Below are 24,884 nucleotides of genomic sequence, written 5' to 3' on the forward strand. Positions count from 1 at the left end.
ATGCTCTCCCCCTCCTCCCCCACACTCCCTGAGCTATTTTAGAGTAGTTTGAAGAAATTTTAATCCTTTGCTCCTAAATACTTCAGTGTGTATTTTCTTTAAAAACACAAGGATATTCTCTTATACAAACACAGTGAAATTATCCAAATTGGGAAATCTAACATTAATACAATGCAATACAGTCTCTATTAAAATCTCAACAACTGCCCCAGTGATATTTCTGGCTTCCCCTGTTCACCTTCAGGATCATACATTGCATGTAGTTGTCATGCTTCCAGTCTATCAATTCAAAACCAGAAACTAAAGAATACTTTATTTTGGATCTTAGAATCTGCAATTTGGAAAACAGCTCAGACAGTTCTAAATCATGGTTTCAAAGAAGTAGGGGAAGCAAGAATCTTTCCTGGGAAAGCAGTTCTGAATTATGACAAAATGGCAAAAAAATTTTACACAGGAAACTTCTATTGAATACTGGGAAAGCACGGGCACTGTTAGGTGGGTAGAAGATAGAGAAAAGAATATATGTGCTTAGTAAGAATATCTGTGAAACTAGAGCTCAATAACCTCTTGACCCACATCTTGAGTCTCTGAACATGATATAATTATCTGGTCATTTCAGATGCCTGCACTCAAAGAGTGGAGGTGGCCAAAATTCACATTCCCAGGTTCTCAGGCATAATCTGGAGATGCACATGAGTGCTACTTCCTTAATGGTGTGTGCAAACGTGTGTGTTTTGCAGTACTTTGGACTGAACCCTGGACTTCCCATGCTAGGCAAGCTCTACTACTAAGCTACAACCCCAGCCTTCCCTCCACTTCATTTTCAAAAACTCTTCTGGTGTTGCTTTCACCTGATTTTCCTTTTTATTTTCACACTCCACTTGTCTTAAATAGGTCCTCAGCCTTTCTTTGTCTTCCTAAACCTTGATATTTTTTTAATAACATAGGCTAGTGTAAGGTGAAGGAAAATTTTCTCTCTCCTCTTTGAAATTTCACTGAAATAAACAGAAAAAGACAGATTAAATAGGAGAAAAGGCATGCAAACTTGTTAACGTACAAAAGGAGAAAAATCACAGGAATGAGATAAACAACTCGTCCATTATTCAGAAACTTTCCATTATTCAGAAACTTATATACTCCCCTTGTTCTGGTATATAAGGTGATGGAGGTGAAGAATGGGTGATAGTGAAACATCTTTAAAAATCCATGGGCTTAGAGAACATGCAATATCCTGAGACCTAGTCCCTTGGCCCTGCAGAACAGACAATGGGTTGTAAATGATTCTCTGTGGGTCCAAAGTAGAGGACAATGCAGTGTGACAGAAGTCTGCCCAAGTGTGTTGACAGACTTTAATCTTTATACCCACCATATGTGTTTAGTTTTCTCTGGTTAATGATATTTCTGTAAAAGGACTAAAGACAATTATTGTGCTCTTCTTTGGATGATCAGGTGAGGTAGATAAAGGAACTTTCAGAGTGCACCAAAGCAATATTGCACCCTTAGTGTGTAATAGTGGGGAGAAAGGGGGAAGTGTGCATGGTGTTGGTTTGCACCAATACTGGTAAAGTTATCTTTGCTCGATTGGTTAAGGTAGTTCTTGTTTCCTCCACTGTGGATGGACTGTTTTCCCCTTTGTAAACACATAGTAGGCAGAGATGCCATGCATGCATCATCAAACTTCACTCATAATTTACATATGATATAATTATAATCAGTGTTTATATTCCACTGTAATGAACAGATTTTTCTTCCTCTATTTATCCATTTATTCCTTCATTGACATTAGTGTGTACTCACAGATTCTTATTTTATTCCATGGACTATAATCCATCACCATCACTATATATTTTGATGTTTCAATTGCCTCAGAGTTGGCCAGGTGTGAATTTCATCAAGTAGGGTCCTGAGAGAATTGTAACATTAAGTTTTTTGTAAGCAGTTAATTTGACAAGAGAAAAATACTTTCTGTATATATTAGGGCACCTAACATCACCACCCACTTTCTTAGTTGACACTTTTTCTGAAAGGGGCTATCACACACAATCTTCTTTTTCTACCAGTAAAATGTCTTTGTCCTTGCCTTCTTTCTAGATCTGACCTCCCACCAGCCCCACCCCAGTGGCTCAGCAAAAATTGTTGTTGGGAGATTGCCATTTTCAAGATGGGATCTCCAGACTACAGACTTATTTAAAAACTTAAAGGTAGCATTAAAAGTCAGGTCTGGATTAGAAACATAAGAGGATATTAGGGTGCTGGGACCACCAGTTCCTAACCCTTTGGAGAAATGTGGAATCTACTTTTTGTTGTTGTTGTTGGTACTGAGAATTGAACCCAGGAGTGCTTAACCACTAAATTATATCTCCATCCCTTTTTATATTTTATTTAGAGACAGGTTCTCATTGAGTTGCTAAGTGCTTTGCTAAGTTGCTGAGGGTGGCGTGATTCTCCTGCCTCAGCTTCCCAAGCCCCTGGTATTACAGGTGTGCACCACCATGCCAGGTTTGGAATCCACTTTGAAAGTTCTATTTTTAAGAATGAATTAGAGGAGCTAGAGTTGTGGCTCAGTGGCAGAGCGCTTGCCTACCATGTGTGAGGCACTGGGTTTGATTCTCAGCACTGCAGATAAATAAATAAAATAACGGTCAATTGACAACTAAAAATATTTAAAAATAAGAAGAGGAAGACAGAGAAGAAGAAGAAGAAGAAGAAGAAGAAGAAGAAGAAGAAGAAGAAGAAGAAGAAGAAGAAGAAGAAACAACTAAAATCTGTGGGCTACATGATTACATGATAATCCATGGAGCAGGGCAAAGTAGGATTGGGACGGGCCCTGGAGGGCTTCAGGGCAGCTAGCAGTGTTCTATTTCTTGACAAGGGTCATGATTCCTGGAGTGCCTTGTAGTAATTTACTAAGTTCTACCTTTATTTTGTGTGGTTTACTGTATCTCTTTCTTTTGAACATGAAAAGTTTTTAAAAATGTACCAGGAAACCTATTCTGAATCCCTTTGAGTTAACTGGCATATGATCATGTTCTCCTGGAATAAAGCCCAGAACCTTCGCCCCAGCGCTGGCTTACCTTCCTGACAAACCTTTACTTTGCTATCAAGAAAGTGACATCATTTATTTCAGTCACATCATCCTCAATCTTTTCAAATATAAGTCAGAAAGTTGCTCTCTAAGAAAATGTTCTGGCATCCAACTGGAAAATTCCCTAATCTTGATTGGACCATACACCAAGTATTATTTTTAGGGACCTCTGGGGCTTCTTAGTTGGTTTTATGGACCTTGATTTCCTCACCTTGGGGAAGCTTTGATGCTTTCTTGTTAGAAACATTAGGGGTTAAATCTTTCGTTTGGTTTCTGAATAAGAATAATTGTTTTCCTGGTTGGCCTTGCTTTGTTTTGTCTGGAAAAAAAATGTCTTGAACATTATTTATATGTTCAGAGGTTAAGCTTTAAGATATATTCTAACTGAACTGAATTTTCCTATTTTTCAAAACATGAAATTTTTAGATTCCAAATTTTTCTCCTGCTTTTCCTACTGCAAGAATTTTTGAGTCCTACATGGTTTCAATGCTAAAAATGTCCCAGGTACACTACAAAATGTCTAAACTATATGACAGAAACTGATAATTTGCATTTTTGTTCTGGTGTCCTAGAGCAGCTCTTGCCTATTTAAAAATTTCCATGGTTTCCAGTTGCAACTCCTTTTAGTAGAATTACTCAGTGAGTTCGTGTTTCTTTTGGTCATATTTCTATTTGTATTTACCTGGACATTGGTGACTTATTTCCTGCAAATTAGTTGCCCTATCCTTGTACTATTCCATGAAGACTTATAACTTGGATCTCAGCCAAACTTTTGAGTATGTTTTTTTTCCATCTTTATGGGAGAGGGTTTTTCCTTTCTTATGTCTTTGAATCCAAATCATCCAACAAATAGTTTTGAGTATGTCTTCTCATCATGACACTCTCATGGGAAATCAGTGTTTCCCATGAGAACCTACACTCTTCTCTTTCAGGTCAGACCATAGCAGGTGCTCTTAGTTGAACCAGTGCTGAGTTCCAAACAGTTATGGATTCCGAGTCAGTGGGGCCGTTGTTGGGCTTGAGTGTGATTATTTTTAGAGTGGGAATGCCTTTCAAAATGTATTTGGAATTAACATGGGTCTATGTTTTCCATGAACACATTCTTCAAATGTCCTAAAGCAGGCTAAGCAATCTTTTTCAGTACTACAAATGCTTTAATTCTTGACTAACTGGCGAAATTCAGTGGTGTAGGTGCCTTATTATCATGAATGCACTTATGTTTCCTCAGGCAGTTACTGGGAAATATCTGGCCCAATGTGGCAGCCTCATAAACTCTCTTCATGGCACAGGGGAGGGATTTAAGAATCAGGATGTCTTTAAAATGACAGTATGGTAGCTTCTACATTGTCTACTCAGCAGATTTCATTGTTTATGTTCAAAATAAAAGAAAGAGTGCACTTTCAATATGAGACGATTGTAATGGGCCAGCCTTGCTCCATGGTGACCATGAGTGGCCAAAAGGTGGTGATCAAACATGACACACTGGAAGAGACAGAGAGGACTATGTGGAGCACACTATCAGACATTGAAGAAATGTGACAGGAGACACTATATTAAAGTTGTAAGTTTTTAAAATAAATTTTTGACTCATTTATATGAAGCTAGTCACCTTCCCATCTCCTGGAGTGATCCTCTTCACCATCTTTGATTAGGAATCACCCTGAACAAAAGCAATAAAATCATTATCAGTGAAAAAACAAAATACAGAGTATCATGTAGACAATTAAGATCTAAGAGAAATTTATCTCCTACTGAAACTCCAAACCTATGCATTTACTCAACAAATATTTGAGATGGGCGTGGTCCATATGTGCTGGGCAGTGGCCTAGCCAATTGGCACATTGTGATAAATCAGTCTTGGCTTCTGCCCCTCAAAGTTAAATATTATACCTTTTACATATCACCAAAAAGAGAAGCAGACTAGCAAGGTTGCAGTCATTCTGCACTCAGGGACCATGTACATAAATTATACAGGCAACATTTGTAAATCAAATGAAATCCACTACTTCAACAATTATATCAGTTATTCCCAAGAGACTCAGTTTTATTCAGATGTAATGTGTGTAGAAACTTTTAAAATTTTAGTTTCAAATGCTAATATATTTAAAATTATTTTCTTCATCTGCTATGTATAAACCTTGAGGAACTATCAATGTCCTCAGCACTGTTTTCTTAATCAGATCTATTTAAATCTCATAGAAAATAAGTTAGCTAATAATATTCTGTGGGGGGAGGGTCAACGAGGAGAGAAACAGGAAGAAAAGGGAAGAATAAGTGCCTACAGAGTGCTGAGATAGAGAAAGGGTGACAAACTCTAGATATAGATTGGAGCGGTGGGGATATACAACTGGGATTAGACTAAGTAAACTGGAGTTATGGAAATGTACAGACTGAGTTCTGTGGGATTATACTAAGTAAACTAAAATTATGGAAAAGTACAGTCTGAGTTCTGTAAAATTAAGGACCTTAGCATTTGTGCAGACAGTCTATAGCATTAGAAGGTAAATTGGTTTGGGGACAAATGATCTGTAAATAAGGTTAGCCTTATACAGATTAAAGGTGCAAACTTTTAAATTGTTTCCAGAGTTCAGAGACTTCAGTTATTCAGCGCTTATACATAATTTCTTAGAAAAGCAATGTAGAAAGTCTTCAGTTTCTAAGTAAAGGTTTAGGGAAACCACATGTAGGCATGCAGTCCTTTACAGATATTTTCACTTAATTTCCACAATCCATCACTACAGTTTACACAGGAGGAAACAGACTCAGAGAATAGAAATGTCTTACTCAGGATCAGTTAAGTAGCTAAACAAAGGTCAAGCTGCCATTTTCTCTATGCATCTTAGATAAATCTTTCCAAAATATGAACCAAGGCTACCTACAGGAGACTTACCAGGGATAAGCAGAGCACTCAATTAGAGAATTCAATTGGAAACCTCCAATTGGATATTCAAATGCAGATTCCTGAATTCCATCTACTAAATCCTTCTGAGGGCAGAGCTCCAGGAATCACCAGTGTAACAAGATCCCCAAGTGATTTTTAGGAAAGGTAAAGTTTGAGAACCATGAAAGGTGCAGTTACCAGATGTAATAAATTTTCAAAAAGTCCTGATGGGCTAATATCAGCTGTTTTAAAAAGAGGATGATTATTATGACTGGAATATGAGGTGTCCCCCAATAGGTTCCTGTCTGAGAAAATGTAAGAAAGTTCAGAGGTAAATGATAGGTTTTGAGGGCTGTAACCTAGTCAGTGGATTAATCCATTTGATGGATGAATAATGAATGGATTACTTGGTGGTAACTGTAGGCAGGAGAGGTGTGGCTGGAGGAAGTAGGTCACTGGAGGTGTGCCCTTGGGGATTATATATCTTGTTCCTGGTACCCTAACCTCTCTCTCTTTCCCTGCTGCCTTGAGCTGAGCAGTTTTTCCCTGCCATGCCCTTCCACCAGCAAGTTCTGCCTAACCTTCAGGCCCAGAACCATGGGATCTTCCCACCCCGGAATTAAACCTCTGAACTGTGAACCCAAAGTAAACGTTCCCTCCTGTAAGTTGTTCTTGTCAGGTATTTTGGTCACAGTGAAGCAGACAAACACAATGATGATGATGAATTGCAGGAATCTCTCTATTGCATATAATCTAAGACCATCCAATAAGCTTTATCATTAATTTGTTCCTTGCTAACATCAGCAACTTTCTGTTTGTAGAAGACTTTTTCTTAGGCCCACTATTGTAAGCTATTGATTTCAACTGCTTTTCTTCCATTTCAGAACCTCAAATGGTTAATCTGGGTTTGGTGTCATTGTTATTCCTTTAAGAATTCCACTAGTGAGTTCAGGGAGTGGCAGGGCTTTCTGTGACCCTTTGTTAAAACAGAATCCTTTGATTTGTTGTCAGGAGTTTTGGATTCTGCAGCTGCCAAGACATTTGGTAGTCTTCAGGCAAGTCTGTGACATCTTCCATAGAATCTTCTGGGTAATATGCTTATTCACATCCAAAGCCACTTTGCATATGAAAAACATGAAGGCCATTAACCACAAATAAATCAGGAAATATAACAATGTCTCCCTGCAGCAGTGCTCAGTTTATTGCAGTGTGTGTGTGTGTGTGTGTGTGTGTGTGTGTGTGTGTGTGTGTGTATTTAGATCTTTGCTTTCCCTAGCATCCCTCTTTAACTTTCCCCCTGTCCAGACACCAATTATCACTTTTCTCTCTGTTTCTTTCTGTCTAGGGATTAAATATTACTGGTAAGATTGGCTTGAGCTGAGTCAACCATGATGAATCTAGATTCCTAGTCAATCTCCAAAAAACATAACAGACCAGGGGCATAGGCCAGAATCTAATAGTTAATGATTTGTTATTTTCCAGAGTCTGAAATTTTAGGTACTTTTCCAAATGCTGCCTGAGGGCTTCTATAGCAAATGTGCATGCCTGCCCTTCCAGAGAGCCATAGTCAGCATCTTTAGGGGAAATGGGCCATCCTGATTTCTGACCAGGCACTAGCCCTGAGGGTGGTCTCTGGACCCCTAGCTCTTCATTAATTCTGCCTTTCCTTCTGCCTTTCCTTCCCTCCAAAGGCTGTCTGCTGATCTTACTGATAAAGACACTGACAATAACTATTTTTTCAGGAAGTAAAAGCATAATGGAAATTATGGTAATTATAATTTTTTTCCATAAATGTTTGTAGTAAAAATGAACCTTTAAATATACCTTGATTTAACACATTATGATACATTGGAAAAAGAGAATTAAGACCTTTTATAATGCTGTGTATTACAATAATGGGATTCCAAAATAGCAAAGGCAATAGAATATCCATGAAAGAATATCCTTTGACCCCAGGGGCATATTAACAATCTCAGGTACTTTTGACTCTACAGGCCTTTACCGATAAAGAAAAACAAAAGTTACTATTGCTGGGGTTCAGGAGGAGTGGACATCTCAATAGAACCATCATTTATATTTAGAATGTATGTTTAAGGTACACACCAACCAAAGAGATAGAGGTCATCTAAGGATGTGCCCAAGATAGAATCCATTCTGTTGCCAAGTTCTTGTGGCGTAGTTTCAATCTCTGGGGACAAAAAGCAAAAAGTCATTCGGTGTCATTTGGTATTGACTTAAGTTATGTGAGCTATTTCATATCTTTCTTGTCCTTTTTTTTATACTTTGAATACCCTAGGATAATGACATGTATTAATCAATAATTTATTATCTCATTTATAAATCTCATTTAATCACTCCTTAGGTTCTTTATTTGGTTATTTATTTCATGCTTATAGTAAACTTGTGTGTTACTTCACTTCATAAATTTATAAAGTTGAGGTACAGAGATGTTCAGGTGATATTTATGGTATTCTGTTCATCCTTTATGGCAAAATAAATTATCTCAAAATGTAGTGGCTTACAACAATAATCACTTTCTTTTTACCTCCGCTGGTCCTGGGGGTTGACTGGGCTCAGGGAGGCAATTCTCACTTAGGGTCTTCCATGGAGTTGAAGTTAGATGGTGGCTATGGCTGGGACCTTAGATAGGCTGCTCATTCAGAACCCTACTTATGGTCTATGTGGCCTGAACTTCCCCACAGGATTGATGCTAGTCTCTAAAAGCCAGCATCCCAATGGGACAGGTAAAAGTTGTGTTGCCTTCCTAATTTCTTAAACTTTGAAGTATTATAGGTTAACCAGGAATTACAAATATAGCAATGGAATTCAGTGTACTCTTTACTTGGCTCCTCCCAATGATGAGATCTTCTGTTTTTATAAAATAATATCATAACTAGGAAATTAGCATTTGCAAAATGACAGAACTTATTCTGTTTTGCCAGTTTGGGGGTTTATTTTTTGTCTTTTTTTTCTTTTCTCTTCTTTTTTGTATGCTGGTGTTGGTACTAGAGATTTCCCCAGTACCAAAAAAAGAAAGAGAGAGAGAGAATGGTGCTGGACATGGTGGCATATGCCTGAATCCCAGTGGCTGGGGAGGCTAAGACAGGAGGATTGTCAGTTCAAAGCCAGCCTCAGCAAAAGTGAGGCACTAAGCAACTCAGCGAGACCCTGTCTCTAAATAAAAAATAGGGTTAGGGATGTGGCTCAGTGGCTAAATGCTCCTGAGTTTAATCAATCCCCATTACAAAAAAAAAAAAAAAAAGAATGTCCTGCTAGTTGCTAGTATCCTAACTCTACCTCAATTTAATTCAATTTGATAATTATTATTACACATTCCATATCTATTTGAAACATACATTTAATACTGGGAATAGTTTTAAAAGAAGATACTTACAAACCAAAAAAAGATAACAGATTTGGAGTAATTTCTTTCTTATTATTTTTCCTTTTTTTCTTCCTTTCTTTTTTTTTCTTTTTTTGTGATGGCTATTCAACAAGAACCTCCTGAATGCAGGGGACTCATTCTAGCGCTATACTGTAGCCCAGGCAAATTTTTGACAAAACAGAATAGATAAGGCTCACCTTTGGCCACGAAAGCATCCTAGAATATTTGAAAAACTATATAGAAAAGGGAAAAAGTGGGCCAAGGACCTGAACAGACACTCCTCAGAGGAGGATATACAATCAACAAGTACATGAAAAAATGCTCACCATCTCTAGCAGTCAGATAAATGCAAATCAAAACCACCCTAAGATACCATCTCACTCCAGTAAGATTGGCAGCCACTATGAAGTCAAACAACAAGTGCTGGCAAGGATGTGGAGAAAGGGGTACACTTGTACATTGCTGGTGGGACTGCAAATTGGTGCAGCCAATTTGGAAAGAAGTATGGAGATTCCTGGGAAAGCTGGGAATGGAACAACCATTTGACCCTGCTATTGCCCTTCTTGGACTATTCCCTGAAGACCTTAAAAGAGCATGCTACAGGGATACTGCCACATCGATGTTCATAGAAGCACAATTCACAATAGCTAGACTGTGGAACCAACCCAGATGCCCGTCAATAGATGAATAGATAAAAAAAATGTGGCATTTATACACCATGGAATATTACGCAGCACTTAAAAATGACAAAATCATGGAATTTGCAGGGAAATGGATGGCACTAGAACAGATTATGCTTAGTGAAGCTAGCCAATCCCTAAAAAACAAATACCAAATGTCTTCTTTGATATAATGAGAACAACTATGAACAGAGCAAGGAGTAAAAGCAGGAAGAAAAGATTAACATTAAACAGAGACATGAGATGGGAGGGAAAGGGAGAGAAAAGGCAAATTGCATGGAAATGAAGGGAGACCCTCATTGCTATACAAAATTACATATAAGAGGTTGTGAGGGGAATGGGAAAATAAACAATGAGAGAAATGAATTACAGTAGATGGGGTAGAGAGAGAACATGTGAGGGAAGGGGAGGGGGATAGTAGGGGATAGGAAAGTTAGCAGAATACAACAATTACTAATAGGGCATTATGTAAAATTGTGGATGTGTATCCGACATGATTCTGCAATCTGCATTTGGGGTAAAATTGCGAGTTCATAACCCACTTCAATCTAATGCATGAAATATTATATGTCAAGAGCTTTGTAATGTTGTGAACAACCAATAAAAAAAAAGAAAAAAAAAGAAAAAAAAAGAAAAGGGAAAAAGCATTTCCACAAGGATTTACAGGCCTGATTTTGGCATGAAATGTCAGAGCACAGAGCAAAAACACAGAGGGCAAGTGTACTGCCAATGGGGGAAGAGTAGCACTCGCCCACCAGTGGGACGGGCTGGATGATCATGTGTTATGCCAGCTTTTACAGGCACTTAGTTGGAGTCCTTATGCTGACCCTTCATAGTCACATCCACCCCTGCCTGTCCCCATACCTGTACACTGGCAACCACTAATCTGCTCTCCATTCCTATGGTTTTGTTATTTCAAGAGTGTTGTATAAGTGGAAACATATAGTACATGACCTTTTGAGACAGGCTTTTTTCCACTAAGCCTTTGGGATCTGCCAACTACACAAGTGTCAATAGTTCCTTTTACTGATAAATAATATCCCACATATCACCTTTTAAGTCCTAGCTTTGCAAGTCACACAATTGCACTTTCATAAAACAGATCTGTGAATTTCCAAGAGAAGGGAACACAAGCCCGTCCACACCTTGATGACAGTAGTATCAATGTCAGTTTGTAAGAAAAGCCGAAGGAGAACTGTTCTGATGATGCTCTACCACATATGATCTACCACAGACAGAGAGTGGCAGGGGTGGCATTTGAACCCAGGAAGTTTGACTCAAGAGTCCTTATTTTTACAGTGTCAACTTGTCAATCTTCCTATCCCAGTGGGAATAAACTTATTGAGAACTTCATTAAGAAATAAGGTATATAAACATGCTAAATATACAGCACTAATTTTTTTTTGTGGGAGATGATACAGGGGATTGAAATCAGGGGCACTCAATCACTGAGCCACATCCCCAGCCCTATTTTGCATTTTATTTAGAGACAGGGTCTCTCTGAGTTACTTAGAGCCTCACTTTTGCTAATGCTGGCTTTGAACTCACAATCCTCTTGCCTCAGCCTCCCAAGCCACTGGGATTACAGATGTGCACCACCACGCCAAGCAAGTACTAATTTTTTAAGTAAAGAATTTGAGGACATAAAGGCTTGGCAAGATCAAAATCCTACATGTTTATTGAGGGCAAATGATAGGAAGAAACAAGTGAGTAGCGTGGAAATCAAAAAGACAGATACAATTCATTTTCTATTCTACAGAACTTCTGACCTCCAAACTTCCTGCTTACTGGATGTACTCTGTGAATGTCAACCACCTAGGAAGCGCTCCTTCCTCACTAAAATTGGAACCACACTTTTATCCTAGACAACCCAAATGGTCCTATCTTCTGCCAGATGGGTTTTCCAGAAAAATTCTGGAAGCACAACATTTCTACTAAACACAAATAGGTCAGTCCTGCCAACCCCAAGGTCATCACTAGCCAATGGCACATTTGTATGAATTAGAAAAAGACAAGCTTTCTCTGGGCAGATAGAACCAGATATCATGGCCTGGCCTTGGTTGTGCTCACGAGTACTCAACCCAAAATGATTTTTGACAGCTCTGCCACTTACCATTTTTCCCCCATTGATTCCATAAACATTTCAGTGCCTACCATAAGCCAAGAACTTTTCCAGGTGCTAGAAACATTCATACACCCCACCCCAGGAACTTCAAAGACTTTATGAGAAGCCATGAAGTAAGCAGAGGACATGACATAATGCCATAAATCCATGACAAAGTATGGGAGGCAAAACCTAGACTAGGGGCAGGGAAATGGCTTTTAGGAAAGGCACCCCAAAGAATGCATTTCCTGAGCTGCATTTTAAGTCCTGGAAAATGGGACTTAGCCCAGGGAATAGAGGTAGCAATGCCAACCAATGATCCTGGGCATGGGCAGCAATCACATAATGGAGGGCTCAGAGCCACAGCTAGCTCTGCAAAGATTTCTATGTAATGTAGAGAAAATGTTTCCTTTTTCCCACCCCCAAAGAAAACGAAGCTGTATTCATTTTCCAGGGCTGCCATAACAAATTACTGTAAACTTAGTGGATCAAAATACAGGAAAAATTCTGTAAGCCACCAGTCTGAAATTGAGATGTCAGAAGAACTGGTTCCTTCCGGAAGGGCTAGGGGGAGAATCAACTTGCTGTTTCTCTTCTGGCTTCTGGCTTTCCAGGGCTTTGCCTCCTTCTTTACATGAGGAAATATTCAGTGTTTTTCTCTTCCCTGCTGTACTTTTTCTTTTTTTATAAATAGACTTGTCATTGGATTAGGACCACCCTCATGAATCTAGAATGATCTCACTTAGAGGCCCTTTTCATAATTTCATCTGTAAAGATCTTTTGACTAAATAAGCCCCATTCACAGGTATCAGAGGATATAATTTGCACTTGAGTTTGGGGAGATTACAATATAACCCAACTATAATCCCCTCAGCAGATGAAGCCGCTGGGTTAAACTGGGCCCAGAGCAAGGCAGCACAGCAGGGAACTGAGTCTTTGTCAACAGCAGATCTAAACCATTAAGGAAGTATGTGTTCATTAAGGAAGTATGTCATTCTGGTCATTCTGGAAACTTTGCTCTAACAGCAGTATAGAGAACAAATTGTTTTACAAGGTGACAAAAGATTCTCTGCTTGACCAACTTTTATTCAGCTTTCTAAATCTTCTACTAGACCCATATGTGCCCATCCTTGTAAAACGTGGCTTTAGCAAGAACCCTGATAAGTCAATTTAGCAAGAATTCCCCAACCTCAGTATGTCTTCTTCCTCAATTTACCATCAGATTCCTCATCCTCCATCTTCCCCTAGGGATTGTCTGATCACACTGGCCTGCCTTCAACAATAATCCTCTTAGGTCAGTTTAGCCACAATCCCCTTACCTCTGAGGTTTCCTTTTAAAAATTTCTCCACCCACTAACCCCAGTCTTCTGTTTGGCTGTAAATTCCCAGTTGCCCATGCTGTATTTGGGGCTGAGCCCAATCTACTCCAATCATTGCTAGACCTGTTTGCAGTGCTCCCTGTATCTTTTGAAGTGGTCCAGGATAAAGTCTTCCTGACCATGCTTTAACAAGTATTGTTGAAAAATTTTAATTTATTTAATAAAGAGTAGGTGCAAGAGGATAAGAGATGACTGAGCCATATTAGGGTCAGCAAGTCCAATGAGGAGACTGTTGCAAAAATAGAAGGAAAGAAGGTCCAAAACTATATTAGTGGCAGTGGGGATGAAAGGAAATGAGAAAGCAAAGCTCCCGAGATTTGGAACTAGATGAGGGAGTTGAGATAGAGCTAGGAATTAAAGAAGATCCCCAAATCTCTAGGCTGGAGCAACTGAGTAAGCTGTGGTGCCACACACTGAAAACACACACACACACACACACACACACACACACACGTAATTTTAGGGGGTGATGATGATTTCAGCTTGGGCTTTGTTTAAAATGAAATGCCTGAGGAAACATCAAAGTGGAGCTTATTCTGAACCCCCATGAAATGGGAGGTCCAGTGTGGGAAATAACCAAATTCCTAGGGTATCATGTTACTATCCTAAGACAGACAAAAATGAAAAATTGGCAGTCTTATGCTATGTAGGAGTGAGTTTTCTGTAATCTGACACTTCTAAACCTGCACTTTCACTTGTTGCTCTAGTGTTTATTTATCTTCCATAAGCATTCTGACAGTGTTTTCTCAGAACTGAGAAATGTTAAAAGCTGCAAAGAAATCTCTACATTGTCTACACAGAAGAAAAGTGTTTATGCACAAGTAACTCACCAAAACGGTGTCTTTGCAACCATATAGACAAAACAGGGTTTGCTAGCATTTCCTTAAAACCCAGCATGTTTGATCATATCAAATGAAAGCTGAAAGTAGATCCTGAAAGTTTAGGCAAGACTAATTTCAACTATTACCCATGATGTACAGATAAAGAACCAGGGAGACAGGCCACTTGCCTATCTGAAGGTCTCAAGGGAAACAGTGAAAACAAGGGAAATAGTTGGAAACAGTGAAATCTTTTCCACTTAGGGACACTGTTGAGGGCCACAATCAAGTCAAGATGGTGCCTGGCACTTTGCCAGGAGGAGTGGTTTGTGAAGCAATGCCAGCGAGTCATTAAGATGATGAGGATTCCTTAATGACTGACTGCTGTATCTAGATGATGTTAATTAAGTTAAACTGTGTAATTAGTTAAGTATATATACCTCTACTGTCCCGTAATAAAGCGGCTCCCGCTGTATCAACCTTCACAAGTTGCTTGTCACCACCCCCCCCCCCGGTTATTTTGCCCAGCCAGATTGCAGCAGGACACTTCTGAGCTGAATAAAGAAGTGGTTGATCTCTCTGACCACCATAGGGTGCTAAAAGGTGGGCCTAGAATAAGAATTTGAGACTGTTATTTCAGAGCTGCATCAGTCTCTCTGTAAAAGACAAAGTACTCTTAAACTAACCAACAACTCCCTGCCCCCCTGCCCCCACCCTTTCACCAAGTTAGAACTTGGTCAAGAATGAGACTAAGCCCTATTCAAAGATGGATATAAAAAGACAAAGTTAGGGAAATAATGACTATCGCATTTTATCATCTTTCCTACCCTTATGGGCCCTCCCTTCACTTTTCCTCTTCACCCTATCCAGGTCATCATTACCCTAAATACATGTAAGAAGACAAGAACAATGTGGCTCTACTTTGTGTACAACCAGAGATATGAAAAATTGTGCTCTATATGTGTAATATGAATTGTAATACATTCTGTTATCATATATAACAAATCAAAATTAAAAAAAAGAAAAGAAAAAGTCAAATTTAGTCAGTGCAGTGGCACACACCTATAATCCCACTTCCCAGCTGTTCAGAAGGCTGTGCAGGAGAATCCTAAATGCAAGACCAGACTGGGAAACTGAGTAAGACCCTCCCTATCTCAAAACTGAAAATAAAATGGGAGTTGGGGATATAGCTCACTTTACAGCACCTTGGGTTCAATCTGTAGTGCTGCAAACAGAAACAAAAACAAAAACAAAACAATCAAGTAATAATAAGTTAGAGAATCTTTCATCAGAAACTTAAAGAATGAGAAATGACGAGAAAAAAAAACTGTCACTAACTTCCTTGAATTTTCCCTCAGATTAATCTGCACAGTAGTACTATGTTGTACTGGTTAAAATACTGCGTTCTTTTATTCTAGATTCTGTGATGAAGAGATTTACAGTGGAGTATTTATCGTTTCTTTCTGAATGAAGTTCTTTATAGGATCCCACTCTCAAAAGGGGCCCCGTAAAACACATTATTCAGAATGCAGTATAAATTCTAAGAGAAACTGTGGAGGCCTGAATAGGCTGGGGTTGCATTTATTTTATACAAAAAGATAGATTTTAGCAGCTATCAGCACTCAAAAATTAGAGCCTGTGTTCAGAACATGTCTTAGTTCATTGACTCTAACAAACTCCATACTGAAGGATATTCATTTAATAAAATCTCATTTCACAGCCAAGCATAGCCATTCCTAGAAATTGTGCTTTTAAAAAACAAAATCCTAGATATTTAAGACACAGCAATCTAGTAATGCATGGGTTCCACAATCTTTAACTTAAATCTGAGTTAGATTTCAGATGGGTGAAAGGAAAAAATGAATCTTTTCTACATATTGCAAACTCTTTCAGAAGGATCTGGAACACGAACATTTCCCTGTATTCATATACATGAACATTTTCACAGTCAAAAATGAATCTTCTCACTAAATGGGACACATAAGGACTATAGCCTTGTGTCAGTGTAGATCAGGTTTTAAAGAAAAAAAAATAATTTCCACCTTTAGAACTTTTCAGATTTTAAAACTGCTGAAGAAGAATTGTAGACCTATTGGTACTATTTCATCTGTTCTTGGAGAAGATAATGGTCACTTGGAACAAATATTGTAGACACAACTTCCTCCACTTCTGCTATCTTGCCTTCCTAACCCCTGGTAATGAACTAGGCAGTCTGATCCCTGATCACCCTTGGAGAGCATCCTAAAGCCACACAAGCTGCAGTTCAATTGGAAGCAGTACCTAAGAGTCCAGACTTCCGATCCTGAATGTATTAGTCTCATATAGATTAAAATTACTCAAGTCATTTTAGTGCCATTCATTTTACAATAACAAATTAGGAATTTTTTTTTAGCTCAGAGTCGTAAGGAAAAAAAAAATTTAATGAATGGAAAGCTATGGTAGTAGAGTATGCAGAATTGGAGCCACTTATTAAAACTGTGCCAAGTGGTCGCAAATTTAAAACTGTAATGCATTTTCAGTCAGAATCCAAATGGGATTGGTGGAGGGGGATTCGAAAAACAGTTAAAATCTGTTTTGGAAAAGAAAACCATGCAGGAATGGTCAAGAAGATTTGGTGGAAGAAGAAGAACTAGCAGTTGCTAAATGTTCAACAAACAATGAGGTACTGGTGTAAAATCATTCATTGAGAATTTAACATGTGTCAGGCTTTGTTCTAGGTCTCACAGAAATAGCATAGAATAAGAGCAATAGGGTCCATGGGCATATATTCCAGCAAAAGACCCAGATACTGATGGCAAAAATCAGTTGGTCACAAGGATGCAGGGAAAAGCCTGTGGTGGCTCTTTCAGATCAGGTGCTCAGGAGAGCCCCAAGGGGGCTTAGCAAAAAGCCAAGGGGCCACAGCAATATATTCCAGGAGATGGCATTTGATCAGATAGAGTGTCCTGCATGTTTTTTTTAAATTTTTTATTTGTTTTAATTAGTTATACATGACAGTAGAATGCACTTATATACTTTGACATATCATGCATAGATGGAATATAATTTCTCATTTTTCTAATTGTACATATTGTAGAATCACATTGGTCATACAGTCACATACACACATAAAGTAATAATGTCTGTTTCATTCTACTATCTTTCTTATCCCCACATCCCCTGCCTTCCCCTCCTTTTACTTCCCCAATTATATAAAATTATATAATTTTATAATTATATTTTTTATAATTACTACACATATATACCACAATTTTTGTATCTCTGTATATAAAGTATGTTGACACCCAATTCATGTCTTCATACATGTACTTTGTATAAAGATGTCCATCACATCCCACCATCCTTGCTAATCCCCTACCCCCTCCCTTTTCCTCCCACCCCTCTTCCCTATCTAGAATTCATCTATTTCTCTCATGCTCTCTCTCCCAATCCCACTATGAGTCAACCTCCTTATATCAGGGAAAACATTCGGTATTTGTTTTTTGGGGATTGGCTGACTTCACTTAACGTTATCTTCTCTAATGCCACCAGTTTTCCTGCAAATGCTGAGAAAATTCCATTGTGTATATATGCCACATATTTTTTTAATCCATTCATCCACTGAAGGACATCTAAGTTGGCTCCACAGTTTAGCTATTGTGAATTGTGCTGCTATAAACATTGATGTGGCTGTGTCCCTGTAGTATGCTATTTTTAAGTCCTTTGGGTATAGTCTGAGAAGAGGAATAACTGGGTCAAATTGTGGTTCCATACCCAGTTTTCCAAGGAATCTCCAATTTGCTTTCCAAATTGGCTGCATGTTTTAATCAGAAAAATAATTTAAAAATGAAATAAAGTAAGTTTATGTAGAAAATTAAGCAATGTGATTGTTATGGTTTGAGTGTGATCTTAGGGAACCCCCAGGGTCCATCATTATTCGAGTCTTGGTCCTAGGATGGCATTGTTGAAAGGAGGTAGAAACTTGGGGCAGGGTGGGTGGCTAGTGGGAGGTCCTTAGGTCTTTGGGGCATGTCCTCAGAGGACACTGTGGAACTCAGGTACCTCTCTCTCTCTCTGACTTATACACACACACACACACACACACACACACACACCATGCTGTGCTGCTATGCTGGGCACAGCCCTCACCAGAAAGGGGCTAAACCATTGGCTCCTCCCCACCCAATCTTGGACTTTAAACCTCCAAAACTATGAGCTAACTAAACCTCTTTTTCTTCATAATTTTTCTGTGTGGGGTGTTTGTTTGGTTATAGTGGTGCAAAACTGATTAATACAGTAAATAAAACAACAAAAAAATCTGAAGGAGTACATTGTAGTAAGTTATTCAAATAATCATTTAGAGAAATTACAAATAAGCATTATTTTTAATGCTGCCATTGTTGCACACATATTTAGGTAAATCATATAATTTCCTTTGGGATCTGTTGATGGGACTGGCATGGTATTTTCTCATTTATTTATTTATTTTTGGAATTTTGTGTTTGTGCATAATGATCATACATAATAGTAGAATTGGTTGTTAGGTATTTGTACCTGCACACAACATAACAATATAATTTGGTCAGTTTCATTCCCCTGTACCTTCTCTCTCCCTCCTGCCTCCTTCCTTGTGGTCTCCTAGTTTCATAAGGTTCCTCCACCCCACCCCACACACACCTTCCTTTTTTCTCTTCAGCTTCCACATATGAGAGAAAACATACAACCCTTGACTTTTCTGAGTTTGGCTAATTTTGCTTATCATAATGAAGCATTTAATTTGAAAATATTTTTTGGGACCTTCTCCTATCTGAGGACAGTAGCACACCCACAGCCTTTCTCCAGCTCAGGGTTTTTTCCCTCTGGCCACATTCTTTGGACTCCTCATCCTGATCACTGTGTTTGCTGTGGCTCTCCAGGAACCCCATCTGTCTTGGAGCAGTACCAAAAGCCAAAGAGGCACCTGGCAGAAGCAAAATTGGAAGATGGTGTTGGTTTAACACCCACCCATTCATTCATTGAGAATTTAGTAAAACCAGAAAATGCTCACTGTATGTTACACTGTCAGATGAAAAATACAAGGGCAATTTGAAGGACAGGGAGGAAAAAACCTTTCGTGGCCTGGCTATTCCCTCTAGAGATGCAGGCTTCTTTAGCTATTGTTTGGCATGGCATTTTCAAAGTGATGACTGAAATCATTTGAAATTCAGTCGCATCTTTATTTCCTGAACTAGTACTTCCAGGTTTACCAGTGATGAGGTTATTACTAGCACCAAGATTATTAGTTTAAGGAAAACAATTGTCTTAGGAGAGCAGTGGTCAAAGCTACATCATATGCCAATCATAACTTCTAAATTTCATTTTTCTAGATGTTGAGATTCAAATGTAACATTCTCCTCTATTCAAATGATAAGAGTGTTTTATTGATGAAAATTTACTCACATCATTTAAAAAAAAGGAAACCAAACTCTCTTTTTATTTAGAAGATTGTTCTATCACTTATACGTATTGTGTTCTTTTTTATTTTGTTCTATAATATTAGGTTGAGTATACAGATATGGAAGGCATTTGGATGGTTGTTCTATGCTCCCAAACAAAGGTTTTAAAGAGTAAAGTTTTCTTTGATATATCTTTTCTTTGTAATTTCTATGTTCAGGTGAATATGCATTAATTCCATCACTGGAAAATAAATTCAAGCTAGAAAACCCCAAATATCTTGCTATTATCAATCAATTACAAAAGATTGTCAAATCATTTTTCATGTCATTTCCAGACTTCTTTAATAAGCATCCCATATGCCAAAATGCATTCACCAATTGTGAATTCACCACTTGTATCATAACTCAGGAAGTATTGCTTCTACTGATTGATTTTCAGGCAGCAAAGATGTACAGACTCAAAAACTAAAGAGGTAAACTTATTAGAGTTATTCACCTTCTCAAAACTTTTGGAACTCTTTAAGCACATCCAAAGGATGTTACTGCAGATTTTAATACCATTGACATTGCTGGCTATGTTATCACCAACTCTGGCAAGAATACTGAAAGGAGGACAAAATGTCTTTGTGGAACATAGCTGCATTCTTGGCACCTAGGACTTCTACCGCTGTGTTTGATATCATCAAAACTGACTCAGAGGATGGCACACAGGTTGCCAATATTGGCATCGTGGGATTGAAAATTCCACCATTGAAGAGGCCTCTGTGTGGTTTGAAAAAATTTTAGTCTTCTAAGAGTCCCCTGTTAGAGGATAGAATGCCATTGCCTTCTGTGACAAGCTCTCACTTAGCTGGGTATCTAGAAGGAAGTAGAGAGAGAAACGTTACAGCTATTCTGAATCCTTGGAGAGAGAGAAAGAGGACAGCATGAGAAAAAGACAATGTTAAAGAACAACTTCCTGTTTCACAAGTTTTCTAAACATTGGCCCTAAGTACTGGCTGGACACCAAGTCCCTTAGTCCACTGTGCCACAGTTACAGCAACACCCTTCATTACCGCAAAGGCACAGTAAGTAGATACACAATTCCTGGGACCTCGTAGGCCTTGGCAGCTCCAAGGCTAAGAGCAGCCAGAAGACGAGCTGGCCAGGTAATCACAAAAGTGTCTCTTTAATCCTGAGGTTAATGCCAAACAGAAATGGCTTCATGACTTTGACAACTGTATTATATTTTTGAACTTATATATGGGTTCATCATTTCTTATACATCCAGAGCTGCAATTTAAAGATGTCCCAGTCTTGGTGTGTCAGGGCACTCAGCTTGGTGTCCACAAATATCCTCAAACTTCATAAAGGCACCATTTCCACACGTTTCTCTATCTTTTAGCACCTTAAGAGCAGGAAATTATCTTTGAATCCTGCAGAGGACCAGATGGAGGTGGTCACAGGAACTGGTGGATTTGCAATCCTGGCAGAACAGCTCTGGATCAAATCATGATTGGGCACAATTGCTCTCCTCCACTTATCTTCTCCTCAGGATAGCTTTGGTATCTTCTAAGCTAAAAATCTGACAACTTGATCCTGAGTGACATCTCTTTTGTATTACCTAAAACAGAGATTGGAAATCTTTAACTTGGGTGTTTAAATGAAAATAACCGTGGATTCAATGAACCTTCACTAGGCCACTTGATTTAGGGAACAGGTTTCTGAGAACAGTAACATTCTCTCTAAACACTGTTATCAAAATCTAGGGTATAGGGTTTGGAGTGAGGTCGGGGTGGGGGAGTGCTTGTTTAACATGAATGAGGCCCTGGGTTGGATCTCCAGCATCACACACACTCAAAAAACACCCCGAGTGTAGGTGAAAATATCACCAGCTATGGGTGATGCTCACTGAAGGGAAGAGATGTAAAGGAAGCACCAAGAGAAAGAAAAGAACAATGGAGATTAAGGAGGGTGATTTCTAGTCCTTCTCCTGCCTCAAGCCTACTCTTCATTTTAACACACTAGGGAGTCTTGGTTTGCCAGATTTAACAAACAAAAATACAGGGCATCCAGTAAAATTTGAATTTCTGAGAAATGATCAATATTTTTTTTTTAGTGCAGTCACATACCCCTGGAATATGTGGTTTTACATGTTAAGTGTTTACACTTAACACTTTAAAAAACTATATTGTTGTTCATGTGAAATTCAAATTTCGCTGGCACAAAGTAGTCCATGGTGAGAACATCAAAGATTTTGAAACAAGACAAACAGGTTTTATGTGTCAAAATACACTCTACTGTCTTGTAGATCTAGAAAGAATAAATACAATTTTTATTTAAAAAGACAAACAGGTTTGAAACCTTACTTATTAGTCACAAGGGTCTGGGTATGCAATATAGACTTTTTGAGTCTCACTCTCCACATCTTAAAATGAAGAAATAGTATTCCTGCATAGGTTGTCATGGAGATTAGAAGTAATATATACATAAGGCATCTAACAAGAGCTCACCAAGATGATGTCCTCTAGTTAATTCTCTTAAATTGTTGGTATGTTTGCTTCTTCACCCTTGGCTTCTAAATCTAAAATATATCTAAAACTCCAAATATGTTTTTTAGCCTCCTCCTCCATCCATATTACCACTTGTCTTTGTCTTTTTAAGCTGTTATAACAAAATACCGCAAACTGTGCAGCTAACAGACAACAGAAAATGATTTCTTACACTTCTAGACTTGGAAGTCCAAAATCAAGGTGTCAGCAAGATGGCACCTGCTATCTGTGTCCTCACATTATTGGAGGGGGGAAACACTTCCTGGGGCCTCTTTTAGAAAGTCTCTTCCCTTGTGGCCTAATCATCTTCCAAAGGTTCCACCTCCTAACACCATCACATTGGTGACTAGGTTTTTACGAATGCATTTGGAGAGACAAACATTCAGATCAAAGTACTATTCAACTGTGCATAATATAGAGACCAAATTTTCATTTTCACAGCTTGCTCCCAATTAACATAGTTTATTAGTACAAATTGTCTAAACATGTCCTAAAGACTATGGCATTTTAATTCCCCAGTTCAAGAAAGCCATGGAGAAGAGTCCTGCAAAGTTGAGAGTTGTGGTTATACTAGCAACAAGAGAGGATAGTATAATCAGACCATTTAGCAGCAACAGAATATGAACTATAGATTTATTCTTTAAAAACAGAATAATAATGAAGCTATTCACTGGAGATAAGTTAAAAGTTTAAACAAGTCTCTTTCCCTATGTCATTTCCTTGGATAAAGCCAAAGAGAATGATTTTGAGGTTTTTATAAAACGGTTTAAGTTTCTCCTTAGTCTTTAATGAGGAGAAAAAAGGTTTGCCCAGTACTATACAGGTCAGATAGTTTTAGCTGAACCACCAGTTTCTCCTTAGTCTTTAATGAGGAGAAAATAGGTTTGCCCAGTACTGTACAGGTCAGATAGTTTTGGCTGAACCACCAGCTGTCACCACACTATAATCACACACAAACTCCTGATGAGGCTAGAAAATATGCCTTGAAAGTGTTATTAATAGCAAGTCTCAGTGGCACACACCTGTAATCCCAGCTGCTTGGGAAGCTGAGTCAGGAAGATTGCAAGTTCAAGGCCAGTCTGGTCAACTTAGTAAGTCTCAAAATAAAATTTAAAAGGCTGGGATTGTAGATCTGGGGTAGATGGCTTGCATAGCATGCACAAAGCTCTGAGTTCAATCCACAGTAATGAAACAAACCAATAATTATTATTAATAATATAGAATTATGAAAGACACCCCATAGTGTAAAATAAAATGTTTACCTCAGGAACCACAATGCACAAGGAGTGCATATCATTCTCCTTCTGGGTCAGAATCTGCAACTCAGGAATCAAAGGTCTGTTTTCAATTGCAGAAGGGTCCAGTGTATGTACTCTAAAAATAAATTAGGCTGAAAGCATTCCTTGGCTGCTCATGCACATCCTGGTGAGGCCCCAGTTGCACAGGGAGAATGACTTCATAGCCTCTAACAACTGCACTGTTGGGAAAGAGATATCAATACAGCCTCTCTCACAGCTTGTACAAATATTTAAATGCATTCTTCCCTTGATTCAGCAATTCTGCTACAAGAAATCAACCTTAAGAACATCTTTGATTTCTGCAGAAAGCAAATATGCATTTATGCAAAATTGTCACTGTAGAATTGTTTATTGTAGCAAACGACTATAAACAACTTTACTATCTCTTGATAAAGAAACATTTAAAATATATTATGGTATGCTCATACTAAGAAATATTCACCGAAGTTAAAAAGAATGAGGTAAATTTATGTTACAATAAAGAGAACTTGATAAGACATATTTTTAAGGACAGGAGAACTGCACAGAGCATTACTATAATCCTATTACATTAAAATAGTTGGGATGTAGTTCAGTGGTAGAGCACTTGCTTAGCATGCAGGAGGCCTTGTTTTAACCCCCAGCACTGAAAAAAAAACCTTGCTGAGCTTTTTATATATACATGTATGTATATAAAAGTTTAGTGTCATGTTCTAGTGATAAATACTTAATGCTAATACTACTTCTAACTTGAGCAGGATGTTTGCTGGGGAATAGAGAGACTATAATATTACTCAGTACACCAAAATGTTGAGTTTTTAAAAAGCATGTATTTGGGCATCATTTGTATCATTTTATTAATTACTTTTAAAAATAAATGTAAAAAGGAAAAAAATATAACTATTGAATATTCTCCTTACATCTTGTTTGCTTATTTACAAAGCCCTCCTTTATAAAACAGGAATTTCAAATTGTTGTATCTATACACAGTGGACTATTACACAGTATTAAAAGAGAATAAAATCATGCCATTTGCAGGAAAATGGATGGAGTTGGAGAATATTATCTGAAGTGAAGTAAGCCAATCCCAAAAAACCAAAGGCTGAATGTTTTCTCTGATATGTGGATGCTGATCCATACATAATGAGGATGGGGGGGGAAGCATGGAAGGAATGGAGGAGCTTTAGATAGGGCAAGGGGGAGGGAGGAAAAGAGATGGACATGGAGATAAAAAAGATGGTAGAATGAGATAGACATCATTACCCTAAGTATCCTAAGGCACAAATGGTGTGAAAATACTTTGTGATCAACCAGAGACAATAAAAATTGT

General features: G+C 38.3%; 1 long non-coding RNA gene across 2 annotated transcripts; it reads right to left on the reverse strand.

Annotated features, from left to right (window-relative positions):
• Positions 1 to 732: 732 nt before the first annotated feature.
• LOC144373510 (uncharacterized) lies at positions 733 to 23,864 on the reverse strand. 2 transcript variants are annotated; one of them, XR_013433165.1, is made up of 4 exons: positions 23,540 to 23,864; positions 8,070 to 8,154; positions 4,695 to 4,745; positions 733 to 1,903 (listed from the first exon to the last, which is right to left on the reverse strand). It is a non-coding gene; the product is annotated as an uncharacterized LOC144373510 (long non-coding RNA). The 2 variants fall into 2 exon arrangements; XR_013433164.1 differs by lacking the exons at positions 733 to 1,903; positions 4,695 to 4,745; positions 8,070 to 8,154 and adding exons at positions 18,678 to 20,604; positions 21,134 to 21,349.
• Between the last annotated feature and the right edge of the window lie 1,020 nt (positions 23,865 to 24,884).

Source organism: Ictidomys tridecemlineatus, unplaced genomic scaffold, assembly GCF_052094955.1.
Source record: "Ictidomys tridecemlineatus isolate mIctTri1 unplaced genomic scaffold, mIctTri1.hap1 Scaffold_42, whole genome shotgun sequence".
Lineage (NCBI taxonomy): Eukaryota > Metazoa > Chordata > Mammalia > Rodentia > Sciuridae > Ictidomys > Ictidomys tridecemlineatus.